This window comes from Gigantopelta aegis, unplaced genomic scaffold (genome assembly GCF_016097555.1).
Source record: "Gigantopelta aegis isolate Gae_Host unplaced genomic scaffold, Gae_host_genome ctg7434_pilon_pilon, whole genome shotgun sequence".
Classification (NCBI taxonomy): domain Eukaryota; kingdom Metazoa; phylum Mollusca; class Gastropoda; order Neomphalida; family Peltospiridae; genus Gigantopelta; species Gigantopelta aegis.
Genome location: NW_024535813.1, coordinates 3902 through 10629, shown reverse-complemented (window position 1 = coordinate 10629; position 6728 = coordinate 3902). Strand labels below are relative to the sequence as shown.

The window sequence follows — 6728 nt, the reverse complement described above, 5'->3', positions numbered from 1 at the left end:
TCTTTTACGGTGCTACCGTTGTCATGTGTTGTTTGTTGTAATCACAATTTATTGTTTTTGTAATTACGTAGATTGAGTTGTGTATAGAGTGACCGTGTGTTGACTGTGAATATTTAAACCACATGGTCATAGACATTGCTATACGGTGCTTTTACATATATTATTCGTGTGGCGTGTTTGTTTCCTAGTTCCTCTTTACTTTTTTAACATTAGCATTCAATATACATTTAGTGTCAGCGCTACGCTTAAATGTGACAATTCGTAATGGATGTGTATTGCGACTTGCTTGTAAAACTGGGTAAGTAAAGCGAAAATCATCTCAGTTTGGAATCAAAATGTACCACTTGTAAAACTGGAGGTAATGAGTGTCAGTGCTTTGGATGATTGCCACCCGTCTGTCTAGACGGGCGTATTTACGGCACCAACTAGTGCGAAGAAAGAGACACCGTCTCTTGGTGGCTCAAAGCGACCACTCAAATGAGCCTTCTGCCAAGACCAAGCATACTTACCTGGTACGGGAGGCACCCTGATCCGCTAGGTGGTCCTCCCAGGGCGAGGCCTAACCATTGCACCTCGGATGGGCTGACCCCTGCGATCGCCCCAAATGTGGGCGACTCGAGTACGAAATTTTTAGTGTGGGGGTCTGCGTTCGCGCTAACCCCCGAAATCAAAAGTAAAAATAGTTTTCATAAACATATTTAATTGTTGTTTATAGATGTTTTGTTTTAGTCATTTGTTCATCGTCAGTCTGGGATCGCGCTTCCGCCTCCCCGAAAATCAAAGTTGAAATAGTTCAAATAAACATATTTCACTTGCAATTGTGTGTGTTTTATTAATCTATTCTCTGTCAGTTTGCGACTGCACTACCCTCCCACCCCCCGAAGATCAAAGGTTAAAATAGTTCCAATAAACATATATCACTTGTGTATGTTTTGTTTTATTCATTTATTCTGTCAGTCTGCGACTGCACTACCCTGCCCCGCCCCCCCCCCCCTCCCACCCCCCCTCCCCCCCCCACCCCCCCCCCCGAAAATGAAACGTTTAAAACTGTTCCAATAAACATATTTCGCTTGTGTGTGTTTTGTTGTATTCATTTGGTCGCCGTCAGACTAAATTAAACTTGCGTATTTTCTTTTACGGTGCTACCGTTGTCATGTGTTGTTTGTTGTAATCACAATTTATTGTTTTGTAATTACGTAGATTGAGTTGTGTATAGAGTGACCGTGTGTTGACTGTGAATATTTAAACCACATGGTCATAGACATTGCTATACGGTGCTTTTACATATATTATTCGTGTGGCGTGTTTGTTTCCTAGTTCCTCTTTACTGTTTTAACATTAGCATTCAATATACATTTAGTGTCAGCGCTACGCTTAAATGTGACAATTCGTAATGGATGTGTATTGCGACTTGCTTGTAAACTGAATAAGTAAAGCGAAAATCATCTCAGTTTGGAATCAAAATGTACCACTTGTAAACTGGAGGTAATGAGTGTCAGTGCTTTGGATGATTGCCACCCGTCTGTCTAGACGGGCGTATTTACGGCACCAACTAGTGCGAAGAAAGAGACACCGTCTCTTGGTGGCTCAAAGCGACCACTCAAATGAGCCTTCTGCCAAGACCAAGCATACTTACCTGGTACGGGAGGCACCCTGATCCGCTAGGTGGTCCTCCCAGGGCGAGGCCTAACCATTGCACCTCGGATGGGCTGACCCCTGCGATCGCCCCAAATGTGGGCGACTCGAGTACGAAATTTTTTAGTGTGGGGTCTGCGTTCGCGCTAACCCCCGAAATCAAAAGTAAAAATAGTTTTCATAAACATATTTAATTGTTGTTTATAGATGTTTTGTTTTAGTCATTTGTTCATCGTCAGTCTGGGATCGCGCTTCCGCCTCCCCGAAAATCAAAGGTTGAAATAGTTCAAATAAACATATTTCACTTGCAATTGTGTGTGTTTTATTAATCTATTCTCTGTCAGTTTGCGACTGCACTACCCTCCCACCCCCCGAAGATCAAAGGTTAAAATAGTTCCAATAAACATATATCACTTGTGTATGTTTTGTTTTATTCATTTATTCTGTCAGTCTGCGACTGCACTACCCTGCCCCGCCCCCCCCCCCCCCCCCCCCCCCTCCCACCCCCACCCCCACCCCCGAAAATGAAACGTTAAAACTGTTCCAATAAACATATTTCGCTTGTGTGTGTTTTGTTGTATTCATTTGGTCGCCGTCAGACTAAATTAAACTTGCGTATTTTCTTTTACGGTGCTACCGTTGTCATGTGTTGTTTGTTGTAATCACAATTTATTGTTTTGTAATTACGTAGATTGAGTTGTGTATAGAGTGACCGTGTGTTGACTGTGAATATTTAAACCACATGATCATAGACATTGCTATACGGTGCTTTTACATATATTATTCGTGTGGCGTGTTTGTTTCCTAGTTCCTCTTTACTGTTTTAACATTAGCATTCAATATACATTTAGTGTCAGCGCTACGCTTAAATGTGACAATTCGTAATGGATGTGTATTGCGACTTGCTTGTAAACTGAATAAGTAAAGCGAAAATCATCTCAGTTTGGAATCAAAAGGTACCACTTGTAAACTGGAGGTAATGAGTGTCAGTGCTTTGGATGATTGCCACCCGTCTGTCTAGACGGGCGTATTTACGGCACCAACTAGTGCGAAGAAAGAGACACCGTCTCTTGGTGGCTCAAAGCGACCACTCAAATGAGCCTTCTGCCAAGACCAAGCATACTTACCTGGTACGGGAGGCACCCTGATCCGCTAGGTGGTCCTCCCAGGGCGAGGCCTAACCATTGCACCTCGGATGGGCTGACCCCTGCGATCGCCCCAAATGTGGGCGACTCGAGTACGAAAATTTTTTAGTGTGGGGGTCTGCGTTCGCGCTAACCCCCGAAATCAAAAGTAAAAATAGTTTTCATAAACATATTTAATTGTTGTTTATAGATGTTTTGTTTTAGTCATTTGTTCATCGTCAGTCTGGGATCGCGCTTCCGCCTCCCCGAAAATCAAAGGTTGAAATAGTTCAAATAAACATATTTCACTTGCAATTGTGTGTGTTTTATTAATCTATTCTCTGTCAGTTTGCGACTGCACTACCCTCCCACCCCCCGAAGATCAAAGGTTAAAATAGTTCCAATAAACATATATCACTTGTGTATGTTTTGTTTTATTCATTTATTCTGTCAGTCTGCGACTGCACTACCCTGCCCCGCCCCACCCCCACTCCCACCCCCACTCCCACCCCCACCCCCACCCCCGAAAATGAAACGTTAAAACTGTTCCAATAAACATATTTCGCTTGTGTGTGTTTTGTTGTATTCATTTGGTCGCCGTCAGACTAAATTAAACTTGCGTATTTTCTTTTACGGTGCTACCGTTGTCATGTGTTGTTTGTTGTAATCACAATTTATTGTTTTGTAATTACGTAGATTGAGTTGTGTATAGAGTGACCGTGTGTTGACTGTGAATATTTAAACCACATGGTCATAGACATTGCTATACGGTGCTTTTACATATATTATTCGTGTGGCGTGTTTGTTTCCTAGTTCCTCTTTACTGTTTTAACATTAGCATTCAATATACATTTAGTGTCAGCGCTACGCTTAAATGTGACAATTCGTAATGGATGTGTATTGCGACTTGCTTGTAAACTGAATAAGTAAAGCGAAAATCATCTCAGTTTGGAATCAAAATGTACCACTTGTAAACTGGAGGTAATGAGTGTCAGTGCTTTGGATGATTGCCACCCGTCTGTCTAGACGGGCGTATTTACGGCACCAACTAGTGCGAAGAAAGAGACACCGTCTCTTGGTGGCTCAAAGCGACCACTCAAATGAGCCTTCTGCCAAGACCAAGCATACTTACCTGGTACGGGAGGTACGGTATAGTAGCGAGCTGTTTTTTTGGATTTGATTCCAAATCTTTAAACTAATTTAAAATAGTTTTCTGGTTATTTTTTGTTTTTCCCATTCCAACCACGTCATGACTGAGGAACAGGATATTCCAACACCCGCAGCCACATCTCCAACTGGGACATCAACAGGTGGTGAGTACGATAGGCCCCTCTATCTCAACGCCCCTGGCTTCACCCCACCCCTGACAGGAGAGGAGATTTGCAGGGCCCTGGGGTCCATAGTAAACCACCTACTAGCCGTCGTCCCCAAGGGGCGAAACACCTGGGAACTACACCTCGACTCACAGGAGATAAGGGATCGCCTAGAGCTGCAGGGCCTCGGGGTAAGAGGCAGATCGTGCCCAGTCGTCCCGCGTTTCCCCGGGGGTACGTGGGTAAGGATAAGGGGCTTACCCCTCACTGTTCCCAGTGTTTACGTGGACTTCGTTCTCCAGAGATTTGGGACAATTGTGGTGAACACTTCTCACTCAACGTGGACCCCCACCCCCACCCCCCCCCGAAACACTACAGTAAAAACAGGTGAGAGAACGCTAAAAATAGACATTAAGAAAGACATACCAGGTAGACTACAAACAACAAATCACCAGTGGTTCACAGTACGGTACCGGAACCAGCCCGAACTCTGCTTCGGGTGCGGCAAACCGGGACATCACCAGTGGGACTGCCCAGACCGACAGGCGACTTTCCCGGACCTAGTGGAGGGAGGGGATGTTGACAAAGCCCTGGGACTTAACACCACCACCCCACCCCCAACCACCACCACAGAAGCAGAGCCGGACACTGGTCTGGTGATAGACACTGACCCAACACCCCCTGAACAAACAGAACACGAGACAACAGAGGACGAAGGAAGACAGGAGGAGAAGAGAGCCAAAACAAAGAAAGAAAAGAAGAAAGAAAGAAAGGAACAGGAGAAGGAGAGAAAAAGGGAGCTTTCCACCTCGGAAGACGTGACCTCGGAGAAAGCGTGCCACACGCTCCCCACCCCAGCCCCCTCCAGGAGCAAGGGACAGAAAGCCGCCAAGACCTAGGTCTTAGAGGCCTTCACCCCACCCCTTTTCCCTAATTGACCCGGACTGACCAAGGACTCCGATTTTTGAACAACGCTCTTTTAACCTAGCCTACGGTAACGATATGGACCAGCCCCCGGACATCCCTTTCGCTATGCGACCAGAGCTAAATATACGTGTTTTCATTTTGTGTTTGTTTAGTGTGTGTTTTTCTGTTTCTGTGATTATTCGTGAACTGTGCCGTGTGTTCATTTTCATCGTTGGAGTTGAAGTGTGTGTTTCTGTGTTTTCGTGTGGATATGTGTTGTTCCTAAGTGTACCCATGTTAACCGTGCTTGTACCAGTGTTGTGTGTTCTGTTTTCATCTTACTTTCATGTGTGTTTTCTGTGTTACCATGGAGACGACCCCGGCCACCACCCCACCCTGCGGCCTGCTAGGCCAGGGCGAGTGTCTGACTTGGTGTGTACTGGGGCCCCCGAGACAAGACCTGTGTGTAAAAGTACTGTATATATGTTTGACTATGTGTTGTTGGTTCATGTGTTTGTTTATTATCATCACTATTATCATCATTATATGTTGAAATGTTGGCAGCTATCAGCACCCACTTGAAAATTGGCACACTAAACGTGAACGGCTTTGTGAATAGCGACACAAAGCGAGCCCTTATTCTTAATCAACTAAATAAAGAAAAAGTAGATATAATTTGTTTACAAGAAACGCACTTTAATGATAACGATAACATCAAAGATTTATTAAAAGAATTTAAAGGGAAATTCTTCATTAATTCATGTAATGTAGGCCGAAAATGGGGGGTAGCTATTTTATTTAGAAAAGGGTTAGAAATAAAAGTAATTAACACTCTTAAAGATACAGAAGGGCGAGTTATAAGTTTACTTTGCCAATTTAAAAGCCAGGTATTTAACATAGTTAATCTGTATTGTCCAGTGAACCCATGCCAAAGGGCTGAGTTCATTGCAAGCTGTGTAAATTACTTTATTACGACAAATGACCAACGAACCGTGACAAACCGTATTCTTTGCGGCGACTTCAACTGTGTGGACAATGTAACGTTTGACCGGACAGGCTCCAAGAAGCAGGAGCTTAGGGGCACTGTAGGAGTTAACGAATTAAACAAAATAATAGACGAACAAGGACTACAAGATGCATACAGATATTTATACCCTGACAGAACCTCTTATACATACCACAGTAAAGCACACAAAACATACTCGCGCATCGACCGCATTTTAATCTCAGGGGAGTTTATTTCTGGCCCGAAAGAAGCTGGTGTGACTCAGTGTTTTTACACTGATCACAAGCTTGTATGGGCAGACTTAACTTTCGACAAAAACAACAAAGGACCAGGATTATGGGCGCTTAACAATAGCGTCTTGAAAGATAAAAATTACGTAAAATTAATCAACGACTTTTGGCAGACTTGGAAATCGGAAAAGGGAAATTATAATGATCTTTTGTTATGGTGGGATATGGGTAAAATACAAATAAAAACACTCACCACGGACTATTGTAAACAAAAACGCAGGACTGAAAGGACTTACATATACAATTTAAAACAAGACGAAACATTCCTAACACAATTAGACGAACTTGGACACTTAGACGACTATTCAGAATTAATTAATGTACCAAAAAAAAAAAAAAATTATGAACAATTACAACTACAAGGGGCTAGAATTAGGGCCAAGGTGGATGAAATTGAACAAGGTGAAAGATGCACGGCATATTTTGTTAATCTTGAAAAACAAAAAGCTAATAA

General features: G+C 43.3%; 3 non-coding genes across 3 annotated transcripts; all 3 read left to right on the top strand.

Annotated features, from left to right (window-relative positions):
* Positions 1 to 501: 501 nt before the first annotated feature.
* LOC121366847 lies at positions 502 to 664 on the top strand. The gene has a single exon (XR_005957237.1). It is a non-coding gene; the product is annotated as a U1 spliceosomal RNA (small nuclear RNA).
* A 964-nt stretch (positions 665 to 1628) lies between these two features.
* Positions 1629 to 1790, top strand: LOC121366848. The gene has a single exon (XR_005957238.1). It is a non-coding gene; the product is annotated as a U1 spliceosomal RNA (small nuclear RNA).
* A 964-nt stretch (positions 1791 to 2754) lies between these two features.
* On the top strand, positions 2755 to 2919 carry LOC121366849. The gene has a single exon (XR_005957239.1). It is a non-coding gene; the product is annotated as a U1 spliceosomal RNA (small nuclear RNA).
* The last annotated feature ends 3809 nt before the right edge of the window (positions 2920 to 6728 follow it).